The following is a 17,637-nucleotide window of genomic DNA, read 5'->3' as shown; positions in this document are numbered from 1 at the left end:
ACGATCAAGTGCTAAGCTAACGGGATGGGTCATGTCAATCACATCATTCTCCTAATGATGTGATCCCATTAATCAAATGACAACACATGTCTATGGTCAGGAAACATAACCATCTTTGATTAATGAGCTAGTCAAGTAGAGGCATACTAGTGACTATATGTTTGTCTATGTATTCACACATGTATCATGTTTCCGGTTAATACAATTCTAGCATGAATAATAAACATTTATCATGATATGAGGAAATAAATAATAACTTTATTATTGCCTCTAGGGCATATTTCCTTCAGCGAGTCCGGAGCACCCCACAACAGGATCATCAGGAACGCCAAGAGCTTGACTAGCAGTCCGGCCTCCGCTCAAGCCCCTTCAAAGCAGCATTCGTGCCACGCGTACACAATTGTACACTCAAGATACCATCGGCATAGGCGGAGGAGCATCAATGACTCAGTCAATAGTGCGGGTAACCGCCAAATACCTTCAAACTCTTTCCCTCTTACCTTTCAGGACACCGCGTTAGTGCAGCATCCTCAGAAGAGCCAGATTGCCGGACTTATATGGGAGAGACATCCAAGAAGGCAACAGACGTCGTGCACAGAAGGAAATGCCCATTTGGAATCTATTTACGATCATTATGCCTGCTTTATCTATCTGTAGACAGCCTGCCCCTGGAAAGGACATGTCAAATAGTCCTATTTTATCTCTGCCCAATGCATCCATTGTAAACATACGCTTAAACGTATTTTTCGTCAATGGGAGATTATATATAGCGTCAGCTTATTATCCTTATTTGAGCATTTTCTTCTCTTATAAATGTTTATTTCGTATTTCATCTGTACACCTTGGTACGGTCAGTTTGCCAGGGGCTTCTCACGGCGCCCTGTAATATGGCAAATAAAGTCCGAACACTTTCAACAGTGCGGCACCCCGAACTTATAGCACTATATGCATCAGCTCTGAATCATGTCTTGGGTCTAAAGTTGGGATAGCCCGGCTCCCTTGTTTTGGTGCCTTACGTTTTGTTATATCGGCCAAGGTAGCGCATGGAGAACTACTGCGATTGTGTCCCAATTCTTCCGGACGAGCACCTCAGTAGAGAAAGCCGAAAACTGACCGGCATGATGTGGCGAGAGCTGGTCGCTGTTCGAGAGGTCTTAAAATCCTTAAAGATTTTCCGCTTTAGGCGATAAATCGGCTTCGTCCGATCTAGGCGTGTATAGCGCCCCGATTCGGCCTTTCGGATTCTAGGGGCTTCGCCGAAATTTAAAATTGTAGACTTCTATGGCTAAGTGAAAGTTATAAAGCCGCATAGTCCGATTGCCTTGTTCGCTGCGCCGGACACCTCCTTAAGGGACCAAGCATTTGGATAAAGAGTGTCCGGGTTTTCCACGAACACCCCAGTACTAGTTACGTGGGGGAGGAAGCCGACGAATGGCCTACTTTCAGAATTTTATAAACAGCCGCACAGAAGGTAATATTTTAAATAACAAAAGCGCTACATAGCGCAAGTAACTTCGTCTTTAAATTACAAACATGACAGAAGTGAATTCACTCTAAAATGGCATCCTTGGTACACTCATCGGCGACGAGACGAGCACCCTTCCTCACGCCATCATAGTACATCTCGGGATGGCGATGCGCCTTGCCCTCCGGCGGCCCGTACTTGACCAGCTTCTCCGCATCCAGCTTGCCCCAATGCACCTTGACGCGGGCAAAGGCCCGGCGGGTACCTTCGATGCAAACGGATCGCTTGATCACTTCAAGCCGCGGACAGGCATCCACCATCCACTTGATCAGGCCAAAGTAGCTACTGGGCAGGAGCTCAGCCGGCCACATCCGGACTATGAAGCCCTTCATAGCCAGCTCGGCCGCCCTGTGTAGTTCGACCAACTGCTTCAGTTGGTCGCTCAGAGGCATCGGATGTTCTGCCCCATCATACTGGGACCAGAACAGCTTCTCCGTTGAGCTCCCCTCCTGGGCATAGTAGAACTCCGCAGCGTCTGATACGCTGCGTGGCAGATCTGCAAATGCCCCTGGAGAGCTCCAAATTCGAGTAAGTAAAAGAAACGCCTCCTCCACATGTTTGCTTTGCATAAAGAACTTCTTACCCGCTGCTATCTTTTTGGCCTCTTGGATCTCATGCTGTGCTTTCCCGGCTTCGGCCTTGGCGTCTTTCAAATTTACAAGGGCCTTCGCAAGCTCGGCCTCTTTCACCTTCAGCGCATGCTCCACGGACTCACACTTCTTGTCGAGGTCCCGGAGCTCTTGTTGTACCTCGCCCACTCTAGCACTTTGCTTTTCGCGCTCTTTGCATTCCAAGGCCGCCTTGTCTTCAGCCTCGGACAGCGCTTTCTTCAGGGATGCCACTTCGGCGGTGGCCCCTATTTCAAAGTCACGACGCTTTGGAGTTAGACTAGCCAATTTGGTCTATCCTTAAATACATAAGAGAGGGAAATCACTTACCCTTGTTCTCTTTGAGCTGCCTCCTCGTAAGGTCGAGCTCTCCCTGCGCCTGCTCCAGGTCCCGTTTCAGTTCGGCAACCTCGGCAGTACGGGCAGCAGCAACAAGTAGCACAGCCTGCTTATTCACAACAATACTTATCATTAGACTCCGGTGGATTATAATTGACCCTCCGTTTGGCTTTTCTTCCCGAACACCAAACAGAGTATCAGGGGCTACTACCTATCGGGTGGTAATTTTTCACATATTTATTACTTACCTCAAAGCCTGTTAGGAGGCTGGTGCAAGCTTCGATTAGTCCGCTTTTGGCAGACGAAACCTTCTGAATCACCATACTCATAAGAGTACGGTGCTCTTCATCCATGGAAGCGCCGCGAAGCGCTTCCAGCAGACAGTCCGGCTCCTCATGCGCAATGGAAGTCCGCTACACAGACGGCTCGCCCTCCCTAACGAGGGGTCGCCTGCCTGAGTCCGAAACCATCGAAGGTTCCGGAATTGTGTTCGGCTGAGAGCCCGGTTGGCCATGGCTCTCATCGACACGATCCGCGGGGATCTTGAACCCCGCATGTCCGACATCTGGAATCCCGTCTTGGGGCGTCTCCAGAGTCACCTCCCCCTGCTCTGGGAGCCTTCGGGACAACACCTCCGCGTCATCCGCGGGTTGAGGAGTAGTGGCTGTCGGAAGCGAGTTGATCTCCGAATCACTCAGGGACCCGGAGGAAGACAGTTCGGGGTGATCCCTGGCCGGACTGCATATATGTCCGGCGTTAGACAAAAGCTATAAAGTGAAGTTATGATGGAGTGCGGACACTTACGATCGCACTGGGGGCTTCCCCCTCGGCATCCACCCCTCCTTGCTGAGAGCGGCCGTGGCAGTGTAGTCTGGAAGGGACACCTTCCCCTTCTTGGGCGCCCTAGCCTCCCCTCCCGGCGTGGCTTTTCTCTTCTTCTCCCCCTAGTGCGGGGAGGTGGAATTTCTTCTTGATCCCCCCCTCCTCCGCGGGAGGAATCTGTCTCGTCGTCATCAGACGACAGGGTTATGACGGCCTTGCGCCGAGGGCCTTTTCCGACCCCCTGGTACGCCTCCTTGGGCCCCTCATCCTTTTCGGATGGGGTTGTTTTCTTCTTCTTCCTCCTCCCCTTCTTGGGAGGAGTCCGCCTCGTCGTCTTCGGACGAGGCTTCTAGCACAACCTTACACCGGAGACCCTTTCGGGTCCCCGGAGCCTTCTTCTCGGCCTTCTTCTCCGGCACCTTGTATGGTGCCGGGACCAGCATCTCCATCAGGAGAGCATCCTCTGGGTCTTCTGGCAGCGGAGCCGAACAGTAGACCTGCTCCGCTGTCTCCACATAGTCCTGAAGCAAATAGGCACAACTACTTAAGGCACTCCCATGAATACATTGGGAAGAACTGGGTCCGGTGGCAGTCTGAGAACTCACCGGCCTAGGAGCCCGCGCGGCGTGAAGCCCGCGGTCCTCGGATGTGGGAGGAGGTACTTCAGAGGCCTTGAACAACACCTTCCATGCGCCTTTGTGCATCATGTTGTAGTGCTTCTGGAGCGTCTGGTGTTCGGTTGGGACGAACTCCCACAGATTGACTGCCTGCCTCTAGCAGGGCAGTATCCGACGAACGAGCATGACCTGGATCACGTTGACAAGCTTGATGTTCTTGTCCTTCATGCTTTTGATGCATGTCTGGAGTCCGACCAGCTCCGTGGAATTGCCCCAGGACAGGCCCTTCTTCTCCCAGGAGGTGAGCCGCATGGGGGCTCCGGATCGGAACTCGAGGGCCGCTGCCCAGTTGGCACCGCGCAGCTCGGTGATGTAGAACCACCCCGATTGCCATCCTTTTACGGTCTCCGCAAAGGAGCCGTCGAGCCATGTGATATTAGGCATGCCCACCATGGCCCCTCCGCACTCCGCTTGTTGGCCACTTACAAACTTTGGCTTCACGCAGAAGGTTTGCAGCCATTGGCCGAAGTGAGGCCGGATGCGGAGGAAGGCCTCGCATACGATGGTGAACGCCGAGATGTTGAGGACGAAGTTCGGGGCTAGATCATGGAAATCTAGCCCGTAGTAGAACATGAGCCCGCGGACGAAGGGATGGAGTGGAAATCCCAGTCCACGGACGAAGTGGGTGACGAATACGACCCTCTCGTGGGGTCTTGGGGTCGGAATGACCTGCCCGACGTCCGGTAGCCGGTGTGCTATGTCCACGGCCAAGTATTCGGCCGCCCGAAGATTTGTGATGTGCTTCTCCTTGACGGTGGAAGCCACCCACTTGCCTCCTGCTCCGGACATGTTTAGCTGTGCGGAGAAGACTTGGGCTTGGGTGCTAGAGCTCGAGGGGGCAAGAGTGGGCAAAGGAGGAAGAAGGCGTGGGTGAAAATGGGGAAATCTTATCCCTTTATAGAGGCGCCAAAAGCAGTGCGCCTCCCCACTTGCTCGTTGGGAATCGCTTGCTTCCCAAGCGCCACGATTGATGGCGTAGTAGGATTACCCATACCCGTATTGATGAGAATCCCGTGATAAGGGGACACGATCTCTGCTTTGACAAGACGTGTCAAAGAAACCGCCTCGTAATATGCGTTGTAGCTGGTTGTGGGAAAACGGTTCGAATAATGATCCGACCATAATAACATGTCATGTCATTAGAAAAAGTTGTCAGCAGATTGCATTTGTGAAATATCATTCTCTCTACGGTGGCATATGAAGATCATCTTGTGGATCCAGACACGATTCAAGTGTTCGATAATTACTTTGGAGTACTCGGAGAAGGAACCCGCCTTGCAATGCCGAAGACAATACTGCGCGCCGGACTCATCGTCATTGAAGCCTGGTTCAGGGGCTACTGAGGGAGTCCTGGATTAGGGGGTATCCGGACAGCCGGACTGTGTACAACGTCCGGACTATTGAAGCGTGAAGATACAAGACTCAAGACTTCGGCCCGTGTCCGGATGGGACTCTCCTTTGCGTGGAAGGCAAGCTTGGTGATCCAGATGTTGTGTTTCCTTTCTTATAACCGACTCCATGTAAACCCTAGCCCTCTCCGGTGTCTATATAAACCGGAGAGGTTGGTCCTTAGAAGGCCGATCACAATTACGATCATACCATCATAGGTTAGCTCTTAGGGTTTAGCCTCTACGATCTTGTGGTAGATCTACTCTTGTACTACCCATATCATCAATATTAATCAAGAAGGAAGCAGGGTTTTACCTCCATCAAGAGGGACCGAACCTGGGTAAACATCTGTGTCCCTTGCTTCCTGTTACCATCAGCCTTGATGCACAGATTGGGATCCCCTACCCGAGATCCGCCGGTTTTGACACCGACACTCGCACTCCCATTCTGGTGGACCAACGACATTCCGACGAAACCACTTCATTGTCATGACACTCTCCCGGCCACTCCGACTCAATCCCCATCGGGCTAGTCCTGGGTGGCCCCGTGTCTACCTCAAGACACCTCGACCACCATCGTGGCCACGATCCACTCTGGGACCCGGTACCAAAACTTAACTTAACAATGGGCTCACAAGGTTATGCCTGCTTACCGGGCCAGGGTACAGCACGCCCATAACCTTCCCTAGATGGAGGCACCGACCAGAGGCACGACAATGAAATGCATTAAGGCCGTCCCATATCGGCAAATGTGGTTGCACTGGGGAAAACTCGTTTCAGCGGCACCATGACCCGGTCAACAACTTATTCAAGTTGAGTTATTTATCAGGTTCAACTTAAGGTGAAAGTAACCGGTGTCATAATGCCATGACATGCATCACCAACATATGCACCACATATCAATGAAAGTAACTAAGTCAACTACGCTCCCACGGAGCCATCACCAACTCATGATACTTCTCTGGTTAAGATCCAACCTCACTTAAACCAGAATCATTTCTAGCAATCTCATCATTTTTCATCATGCAAGAATAATATTTAAACTGATTATTAATCTCCATGACCATATCATTTTATCATTACTCATAACTAAATTCTTGTTAGCTTATCAACAAGATTCACTTCAAACTTTATGTAAATCAAGCATATATAACATGACAAGCATCTAACAGAATATAATTATCATAGTAATAATTTAAATGCATGAATAATCATAAGTTCAAGTAGGAAAATCACAAATATTGAAGTGGCACTATGAAAATGTTACTGTGGCTTGCCTTAGTGCAGATGAGGTTCACAAGCCTCCTGGTGATCCTCAAGACAACCTTGCTCTTCTGAAAATAAATAAAACCACAAAAAGAAAACATCAAGAATCCTTCTGAAAATTACCAAAAAATCTAGACATCAAGGAAAAATCCCATCTTTTGGGTGCTGTTAGATTTTTGGACAAAGAACACAATGCAAAAAGAATCAATGCATTTGGACTTATAGATAAAAAGTTATGGCTGCTTAAAGTTTCCTGGATATAAATGAATTTGAAATAAAACTAAAACAGACTAGGGGGGGGGGGGGTTGACGTCGAAGGCGTAAAAGCCCAGGGCGCCACCACTCGTACCGCTTCGCGCACGTACTGAGTGGCTGACTAGCGGGCCCTGCTAGTCAGGTCAGAAGGAGGGGAGAGGGAAACAGAGGGAGGCGGAGCTTTGCCGGAGCGTACACCGGCGGCGAGGGCTCTTGGGGCCAAACGAGAGGGGGGATCAAAGGAGAAGAAGACGACGCACCTGCCCGTACCCATAGCGTGGCTAGAGGTGGTCGGACGGTGTCGAAAACGACCTCTCCAGCGGAGGCAGAGGGCAGCTGTCGCCGGAGACGAAGACGACGACGGCTAGGGGCGGCTCCAGGGGCTCCAACAGGGCGGAACGGCTTGACCGAAGAGTGGCGGAGGCCCTGACAGGGTTGCCCTGGACTAGGAGGGGTTGGAGCTGCGGGGACGATCCGAAGGAGATCGCCGCCGAGCTCGGGCTCGGGGACGGCAGCCCGCGGCTTGCTCGGCCGGGCTGCGACTTCTACTAGCTTGTGGAGGGTGTGGGAGTAGCTGCGAGTGCTCGAGGAGGCTCGGGGTGGCGACATTTATAGGCGAGCGGCGAGAGGGGTTCGGGCTCCGCCAGAGGACACCTGTCCACGGCGCCCGGCGACGAACGACACCACTGAGAGAGGGGGAAGAGGACGGATATCACGAGGGAACTATTGGCGGGCGCGGACGAGCACAGGGGCGAGGGGGAAGACGACGAGTACAGTGCGCCGCGCACTGTGTCATTGGACGGTCCGTGCCCGTGCCCGCTGCGGCGAGCTCCGGCGTCAGCGAGCACCAGGGGGAGTTAAGGGAGTGGAGACGGGGATGGTGGCGAGGTTTGGCATGCTCGGGCAGGCTGGACAGCGAGCACGCGCTCAACAGAGCGCTAGGCGGCACGCAAAGCGCGTGTTTTGCATGCCAGCACGCCCGGACGAACGCGGTCACCGCGTGAACTATGACATCAGGCCACCCTAAGCACTAACTAGTCCTTGGTAGTTTGGAGTGTTACCACAGTTGGGCTTGGTTCCAGGTGCAGTAGAAATGGATTTGTACTGCAAGCAAGTTTCTGGGCAATAACTTTGGAGGTTTACTGTGGTCAAACCACTGGGAGTTAGGGGCTGAGCTTTGGAGGCTAGCTAACACTTACTAAGGTAAAGAGACACAAGAAAAACCAGCTACAATGGAGCTAGTAAAATGGTAGTTGCTGTAGAAACTACCATTTCTGTCCAGAAATGAAATTATTTTCTGTAGCCAAAATATTCCAAAGAGTGATGAAATATTTTTGCTCAGAAAGGTGCCCTAGGTTTCAAAGAATAATTGGGATTTTTCTCAGGATTTTAGGGGCAAGAAAAATTAGGGTTGCTTTGGAGCACAAAGGGCTAGCTAGGGTTTTGGGGGGCAAAATGAATATTTTTCATTTAAGAAAAATATTCCAAGCAATATTTTGAGATGATCCAGAGGTGAAGTGATGGTTTGAGAAGGAGAAGAAGCATTTTGGTGAAAGTCAAGGGGTACCCAAGAGGTTAAGTCCAAATGAAATGATTCAAAAACTCCAAACTCAAAACCAACTCAACTGAAAACCAGACAAAGAAAAAGAGGGCAAAAACCAGGCTGTCACATTAAATTTACCATTCAAAAACATTTTCAAAATTTTCGTTCCTGGACATTTTTTTAAAGTCACGAATCACAAATATTTTTAATAAATATTTTTAATATATCGTTAGCGAACATTTTCTGAAAGTCGCGGATCACAATTTTTTTTAAACGTTCGCGAACATTTTTTTGAAGTTGTGAACAAACAAATATTTTTTAAAGTCACGAATCACATATATTTTTAAAGTCGTGAACAAATTTATCGCACTTGACCGTTAGAGGGAGAAAACCTGGCAGCTGGGCGGTTCAGATGACCTGTGTGATCTATCTGCACCTGTAATGCAAGTTCTATGACATGTTTTTCCAGTTTGCAAGTATCAGTGCACCCGCAACGCAAGTTCTCGGACCGCCGGTGCCATTTACTCCCAGAACTACAAACAGACCGCCAATATAGAGGAGAGAGCATCCACGGCGAGGCAATGACAGAGGTGTGGATTTGAGGATAGAGGAGAGAGGTAGCCACAAATACTGAATCAGAATCGTCCAGAAAATTGACGCACAGCCCCGGGGAACGAAGAAACAAATCCTTAGTTAACATAACATCAATGCAGGACTCACTCGGCCAGTGGAGCCTTGGAGACGAAGCGAGCCGAGGAACCGGAGAGGAATCCAGCGTCGGTCGTTGACGCGCGGACGTAACCGAGGGGACGGGATCCGGCGGCGCAAATCCTTCGGAAAAATCAACACAGGCACTCACTCGGGCAGTGGAGCGTTGGAGACTAAGGGAGTCCGAGGAACCGGAGGGTTCCGACGGGCAGTCGTTCACGCGCAGACGGGGCGGACGGGATCCGACGGCGGGTCCGGATTTGTTCTGGAACGGGGGCGCCGAAGACTTAGCTAGCTACATCGGGCAAGGAAACGGGTAGACGATGAAACGAGAGAGAGAGAAAAATATGGGGGCGATGGGAACAGAGGAGCCCTCAAAAACTCAACCTTCAAAATCAGTTTGAGGGCTGAGAAAATGTCGTCTGAAGGCCGAAAACCCCCGGCGCAGATCAGTGCCCTCAAGCCAACCCTCAAAACATTTGAGGGTTGGTTTAAGGGCACTGATCTGCGCCCCGGCCTTCAAACCCTCAAAACTGGACAGAAACATAAATCACTTCAAATTTACAAATCATCATCATCACAAACATCAAACAAACTTGCAAATCATCATCATCACATAATAAATCCCATGGACATCATAGCAAAATATACAACGTACAAATGATCATCATCACGTAGTCATTAGAGACATCATTTGCAAAACATAAAACTGTTGGGGAATGTAGTAATTTCAAAAAATTTCCTACGCACACGCAAGATCATGGTGATGTATAGCAACAAGAGGGGAGAGTGTTGTCCACGTACCCTTGTAGACCGTAAGCGGAAGTGTTATGACAACGCGGTTGATGTAGTCGTACGTCTTCACGATCCGACCGATCCAAACACCGAACGTACGGCACCTCCGAGTTCAGCACACGTTCAGCTCGATGACGATCCCCGGACTCCGATCCAGCAGGGTGTCGGGGATGAGTTCCGTCAGCACGACGACGTGGTGACGACGATGATGTTCTACCGACGCAGGGCTTCGCCTAAGCACCGCAACGATATGACCGAGGTGGAATATGATGGAGGGGGGCACCGCACACGGCTAAGGAACGATCACGATGATCAACTTGTGTGCCTTGGGGTGCCCCCTGCCCCCGTATATAAAGGAGGGAGGGGGAGGTGCGGCCGCCCCCCTAGGGCTGCGCCTGGAGGAGTCCTACTCCCACCGGGAGTAGGACTCCCTCCTCTTGCCTTGTTGGAGAAGGAAAGGGGGGAGGGGAAAGAGGAAAGGGGGGCGCCGCCCCCCCTTCCTTGTCCTACTCGGACTAAGGGGGAGGGGGCGCGCGGCCTGCCCTGGCCGGCCCTCCTCTTCTCCCGCATGGCGCATGTAGGCCCATTAACCCCCTCCCCGGGGGGGGGGGGTCCGGTAACCCCCCGGTACTCCGGTAAAATCCCGATTTCACCCGGAACGTTTCGGATATCCAAATATAGGCTTCCAATATATCAATCTTTATGTCTCGAACATTTCGAGACTACTCGTCATGTCCGTTATCATATCCGGGACTCCGAACAACCTTCGGTACATCAAAACTTATAAACTCATAATAAAACTGTCATCACAACGTTAAGCGTGCGAACCCTACGGGTTCGAAAACTATGTAGACATGACTTAGAACTGTTCCCGGTCAATAACCAATAGCAGAACCTGGATGCTCATATTGGCTCCTACATATTCTACGAAGATCTTTATCGGTCAAACCGCACAACAACATACGTTGTTCCCTTTATCATCAGTATGTTACTTGCCCGAGATTCGATCGTCGGTATCCAATACCTAGTTCAATCTCGTTGCCGGCAAGTCTCTTTACTCATTACGTAATGCATCATTCCATAACCAACTCATTTGCCACATTTCTTGCAAGGCTTATAGTGATGTGCATTACCGAGAGGGCCCAGAGATACCTCTCCGACAATCGGAGTGACAAATCCTAATCTCGAAATACGCCAACTCAACATGTACCTTCGGAGACACCTGTAGAACTCCTTTATAATCACCCAGTTACGTTGTGACGTTTGGTAGCACACAAAGTGTTCCTCCGGTAAACGGGAGTTGCATAATCTCATAGTTGCAGGAACTTTGTATAAGTCATGAAGAAAGCAATAGCAACATACTAAACGATCAAGTGCTAGGCTAACGGAATGGGTCAAGTCAATCACATCATTCTCCTAATGATGTGATCCCGTAATCAAATGACAACACATGTCTATGGTTAGGAAACATAACCATCTTTGATTAATGAGCTAGTCAAGTAGAGGCACACTAGTGACATTATGTTTGTCTATGTATTCACACATGTATCATGTTTCTGGGTAATACAATTCTAGCATGAATAATAAACATTTATCATGATATGAGGAAATAAATAATAACTTTATTATTGCCTCTAGGGCATATTTCCTTCAGTCTCCCACTTGCACTAGAGTCAATAATCTAGATTACACAGTAATGATTCTAACACCCATGGAGTCTTGGTGCTGATCTTGTTTTGCTCGTGGAAGAGGCTTAGTCAATGGGTCTGCAACATTCAGATCCGTATGTATCTTGTAAATCTCTATGTCTCCCACCTGGACTTGGTCCCGGATGGAATTGAAGCGTCTCTTGATGTGCTTGGTCCTCTTGTGAAATCTGGATTCCTTTGCCAAGGCAATTGCACCAGTATTGTCACAGAAGATCTTCATTGGTCCCGATGCACTAGGTATGACACCTAGATCAGAAATGAACTCCTTCATCCAGACTCCTTCATTTGCTGCTTCCGAAGCAGCTATGTACTCCGCTTCGCATGTAGATCCCTCCACGGCGCTTTGTTTAGAACCGCACCAACTTACAGCTCCACCATTTAATAAAAACACGTATCCAGTTTGCGATTTAGAATCGTCCGGATCAGTGTCAAAGCTTGGATCGACGTAACCATTTTCGACTAGCTCTTTGTCACCTCCATAAACGAGAAACATATCCTTAGGCCTTTTCAGGTATTTTAGGATGTTTTTGACCGCTGTCCAGTGATCCACTCCTGGATTACTTTGGTACCTTCCTGCCAAGCTTATTGCTAAGCATACGTCAAGTATGGTACACAGCATTGCATACATGATAGAGCCTATGGCCGAAGCATAGGGAACATCTTTCATTTTCTCTCTATCTTCTGCTGTGGTCGGGCATTGAGTCTGACTCAACTTCACACCTTGTAATACAGGCAAGAACCCTTTCTTTGCCTGATCAATTTTGAACTTTTTCAAAACTTTATCAAGGTATGTGCTTTGTGAAAGTCCAATTAAGCGTCTTGATCTATCTCTGTAGATCTTGATGCCCAATATGTAAGCAGCTTCACCGAGGTCTTTCATTGAAAAACTTTTATTCAAGTATCCCTTTATGCTATCCAGAAATTCTATATCATTTCCAATTAACAATATGTCATCTACATATAATATTAGAAATGCTACAGAGCTCCCACTCACTTTCTTGTAAATACAGGCTTCTCCAAAAGTCTGTATAAAACCATATGCTTTGATCACACTATCAAAGCATTTATTCCAACTCCGAGATGCTTGCATCAGTCCATAAATGGATCGCTGGAGCTTGCACACTTTTTTAGCACCTTTTGGATCGACAAAACCTTCCAGTTGCATCATATACAACTCTTCTTCCAGAAATCCATTCAGGAATGCAGTTTTGACATCCATTTGCCAAATTTCATAATCATAAACTGCGGCAATTGCTAACATGATTCGGACAGACTTAAGCATCGCTACGGGTGAGAAAGTCTCATCGTAGTTAACCCCTTGAACTTGTCGAAAACCTTTTGCAACAAGTCGAGCTTTGTAGACAGTTACATTACCATCAGCATCAGTCTTCTTCTTGAAGATCCATTTATTCTCAATGGCTTGCCGATCATCGGGCAAGTCAACCAAAGTCCATACTTTGTTCTCATACATGGATCCCATCTCAGATTTCATGGCTTCAAGCCATTTTGCGGAATCTGGGCTCATCATCGCTTCCTCATAGTTCATAGGTTCGTCATGGTCAAGTAACATGACTTCCAGAATAGGATTACCGTACCACTCTGGTGCGGATCTTACTCTGGTAGACCTACGAGGTTCAGTAGAAACTTGATCTGAAGTTTCATGATCAATATCATTAGCTTCCTCACTAATTGGTGTAGTTGTCACAGGAACCGGTTCTTGTGATGAACTACTTTCCAATAAGGGAGCAGGTACAGTTACCTCATCAAGTTTTGCTTTCCTCCCACTCACTTCTTTCGAGAGAAACTCCTTCTCTAGAAAGGATCCGAATTTAGCCCCGAAAATCTTGCCCTCAGATCTGTGATAGAAGGTGTACCCAATAGTCTCTTTTGGGTATCCTATGAAGACACATTTCTCTGACTTGGGTTCGAGCTTATCTGGTTGAAGTTTCTTCACATAAGCATCGCAGCCCCAAACTTTAAGAAACGACAACTTTGGTTTCTTGCCAAACCATAGTTCATAATGCGTCGTCTCAACAGATTTTGATGGTGCCCTATTTAACGTGAATGCAGCCATCTCTAAAGGATAACCCTAAAACGATAGCGGTAAATCAGTAAGAGACATCATAGATCGCACCATATCTAGTAAAGTACAATTACGACGTTCGGACACACCATTTCATTGTGGTGTTCCGGGTGGCATGAGTTGCGAAACTATTCCGCATTGTTTCAAATGTAAACCAAACTCGTAACTCAAATATTCTCCTACGATCAGATCGTAGAAATTTTATTTTCTTGTTACATTGATTTTCCACTTCACTCTGAAATTCTTTGAACTTTTCAAATGTTTCAGACTTGTGTTTCATCAAGTAGATATACCCATATCTGCTCAAATCATCTGTGAAGGTGAGAAAATAACGATACCCGCCGCGAGCCTCAATATTCATTGGACCACATACATCAGTATGTATGATTTCCAATAAATCAGTTGCTCGCTCCATAGTTCCGGAGAACGGCGTTTTAGTCATCTTGCCCATGAGGCACGGTTCGCAAGTACCAAGTGATTCATAATCAAGTGATTTCAAAAGTCCATCAGTATGGAGTTTCTTCATGCGCTTTACACCGATATGACCTAAACGGCAGTGCCACAAATAAGTTGCACTATCATTATCAACTTTGTGTCTTTTGGCTTCAACATTATGAATATGTGTATCACTACTATTGAGATTCAATAAAAATAGACCACTCTTCAAGGGTGCATGACCATAAAAGATATTACTCATATAAATAGAACAACCATTATTCTCTGATTTAAATGAACAATCGTCTCACATCAAACAAGATTCAGATATAATGTTCATGCTCAACGCTGGCACCAAATAACAATTATTTAGGTCTAAAACTAATCCCGATGGTAGATGCAGAGGTAGCGTGCCGACCGCGATCACATCGACTTTGGAACCATTTCCTACGCGCATCGTCACCTCGTCCTTAGCCAATCTTTGCTTAATCCGTAGTCCCTGTTTCGAGTTGCAAATATTAGCAATAGAACCAGTATCAAATACCCAGGTACTACTGTGAGCATTAGTAAGGTACACATCAATAACATGTATATCACATATACCTTTGTTCACTTTGCCATCCTTCTTACCCGCCAAATACTTGGGGCAGTTCCGCTTCCAGTGTCCAGTCTGCTTGCAGTAGAAGCACTCAGTCTCAGGCTTAGGTCCAGACTTGGGTTTCTTCTCTTGAGCAGCAACTTGTTTGTTGTTCTTCTTGAAGTTCCCCTTCTTCTTCCCTTCGCCCTTTTTCTTGAAACTGGTGGTCTTATTGACCATCAACACTTGATGCTCCTTCTTGACTTCTACCTCCGCAGCCTTTAGCATTGCAAAGAGCTCGGGAATAGTCTTGTCCATCCCTTGCATATTATAGTTCATCACGAAGCTCTTGTAGCTTGGTGGCAGTGATTGAAGAATTCTGTCAATGACACTATCATTAGGAAGATTAACTCCCAGTTGAATCAAGTGATTATTATACCCAGACATTTTGAGTATGTGTTCACTGACGAAACTATTCTCCTCCATCTTACAGCTATAGAACTTATTGGAGACTTCATATCTCTTAATCCGGGCATTTGCTTGAAATATTAACTTCAACTCCTGGAACATCTCATATGCTCCATGACGTTCAAAACGTCGTTGAAGACCCGGTTCTAAGCCGTAAAGCATGGCACACTGAACTATCGAGTAGTCATCAGCTTTGCTCTACCAGACGTTCTTAACGTCGTTAGTTGCATCTGCAGCAGGCCTGGCACCCAGCGGTGCTTCCAGGACGTAATTGTTCTGTGCAGCAATGAGGATAATCCTCAGGTTACGGACCCAATCCGTGTAATTGCTACCATCATCTTTCAACTTTGCTTTCTCAAGGAACGCATTAAAATTCAACGGAACAACAGCACGAGCCATCTATCTACAACAAACATAGACAAGCAAAATACTATCAGGTACTAAGTTCATGATAAATTTAAGTTCAATTAATCATATTACTTAAGAACTCCCACTTAGACAGGCATCTCTCTAGTCATCTAAGTGATCACGTGATCCAAATCAACTAAACCATGTCCGATCATCACGTGAGATGGAGTAGTTTCAATGGTGAACATCTCTATGTTGATCATATCTACTATATGATTCACGTTCGGCCTTTCGGTCTCCGTGTTCCGAGGCCATATCTATATATGCTAGGCTCGTCAAGTTTAACCTGAGTATTCCGCGTGTGCAACTATTTTGCACCCGTTGTATTTGAACATAGAGCCTATCACACCCGATCATCACGTGGTGTCTCAGCACGAAGAACTTTCGCAACGGTGCATACTCAGGGAGAACACTTCTTGATAATTTAGTGAGAGATCATCTTAAAATGCGTCAATCAAAGCAAGATAAGATGCATAAAGGATAAACATCACATGCAATCAATATAAGTGATATGATATGGCCATCATCATCTTGTGCTTGTGATCTCCATCTCCGAAGCACCGTCATGATCACCATCGTCACCGGCGCGACACCTTGATCTCCATCGTAGCATCGTTGTTGTTACGCCATCTATTGCTTCTATGACTATCGCTACCGCTTAGTGATAAAGTAAAGCAATTACAGGGCGTTTGCATTTCATATAATAAAGCGACAACCATATGGCTCCTGCCAGTTGCCGATAACTTCGGTTACAAAACATGATCATCTCATACAATAATATATAGCATCACGTCTTGACCATATCACATCACAACATGCCCTGCAAAAACAAGTTAGACGTCCTCTACTTTGTTGTTGCAAATTTTACGTGGCTGCTACGGGCTGAGCAAGAACCGTTCTTACCTACGCATCAAAACCACAACGATAGTTCGTCAAGTTAGTGATGTTTTAACCTTCACAAGGACCGGGCGTAGCCACACTCGGTTCAACTAAAGTGAGAGAGACATACACCCGCCAGTCACCTTTAAGCACGAGTGCTCGTAACGGTGAAACCAGTCTCGCGTAAGCGTACGCGTAATGTTGGTCCGGGCCGCTTCATCTCACAATACCGCTGAACCAAAATATGACATGCTGGTAAGCAGTATGACTTGTATCGCCCACAACTCACTTGTGTTCTACTCGTGCATATGACATCTACGCATAAAACCTGGCTCGGATGCCACTGTTGGGGAACGTAGTAATTTCAAAAAAATTCCTACGCACACGCAAGATCATGGTGATGCATAGCAACAAGAGGGGATAGTGTTGTCCACGTGCCCTTGTAGACCGTAAGCGGAAGCGTTATGACAACGCGGTTGATGTAGTCGTACGTCTTCACGATCCGACCGATCCAAGCACTGAACGTACGGCACCTACGAGTTCCGCACACGTTCAGCCCGATGACGATCCCCGGACTCCGATCCAGCAGGATCCGTGGTTTACCTAGACGCGAGACTGTAGGGATAGTTAGAAGTGACTTTTATTTATCTTCCTTTTATCTCCCTCGTTTCACGAGATAAGGACGCTAATTACTCTGAAGAATAACGGTATCAAATATATGGAGTATTAATCAACAACGGCCACCAAACTAACGACCGGCATATCCATCGCTGGTGGGGAGGTTTCGTGGGGTTAGTTTAAACGTGGGACTAGCTCATCGTAAGAATAACAACCAAGACTTTTAGATGTTGGTCGTTATTGACTTAATTTCTAGTAGTGTCAGCACGACGGCGTGGTGATGATGATGATGTTCTACCGACGCAGGGATTCGTCTAAGCACTGCAACGATATGACCGAGGTGGAATATGGTGGAGGGGGCACCGCACACGGCTAAGGAACGATCACGATGATCAACTTGTGTGTCTTGGGGTGCCCCCTGCTCCCGTATATAAAGGAGGGAGGGGGAGGTGCGGCCGGCCCCCTAGGGGTGCGCCTGTAGGAGTCCTACTCCCACCGGGAGTAGGACTCCCTCCTCTTGCCTTGTTGGAGAAG

Source organism: Triticum aestivum, chromosome 5B (assembly GCF_018294505.1).
Source record: "Triticum aestivum cultivar Chinese Spring chromosome 5B, IWGSC CS RefSeq v2.1, whole genome shotgun sequence".
Lineage (NCBI taxonomy): Eukaryota > Viridiplantae > Streptophyta > Magnoliopsida > Poales > Poaceae > Triticum > Triticum aestivum.
The sequence above is the reverse complement of the archived record's forward strand: the minus strand, read 5'-3'. Positions refer to the sequence as shown.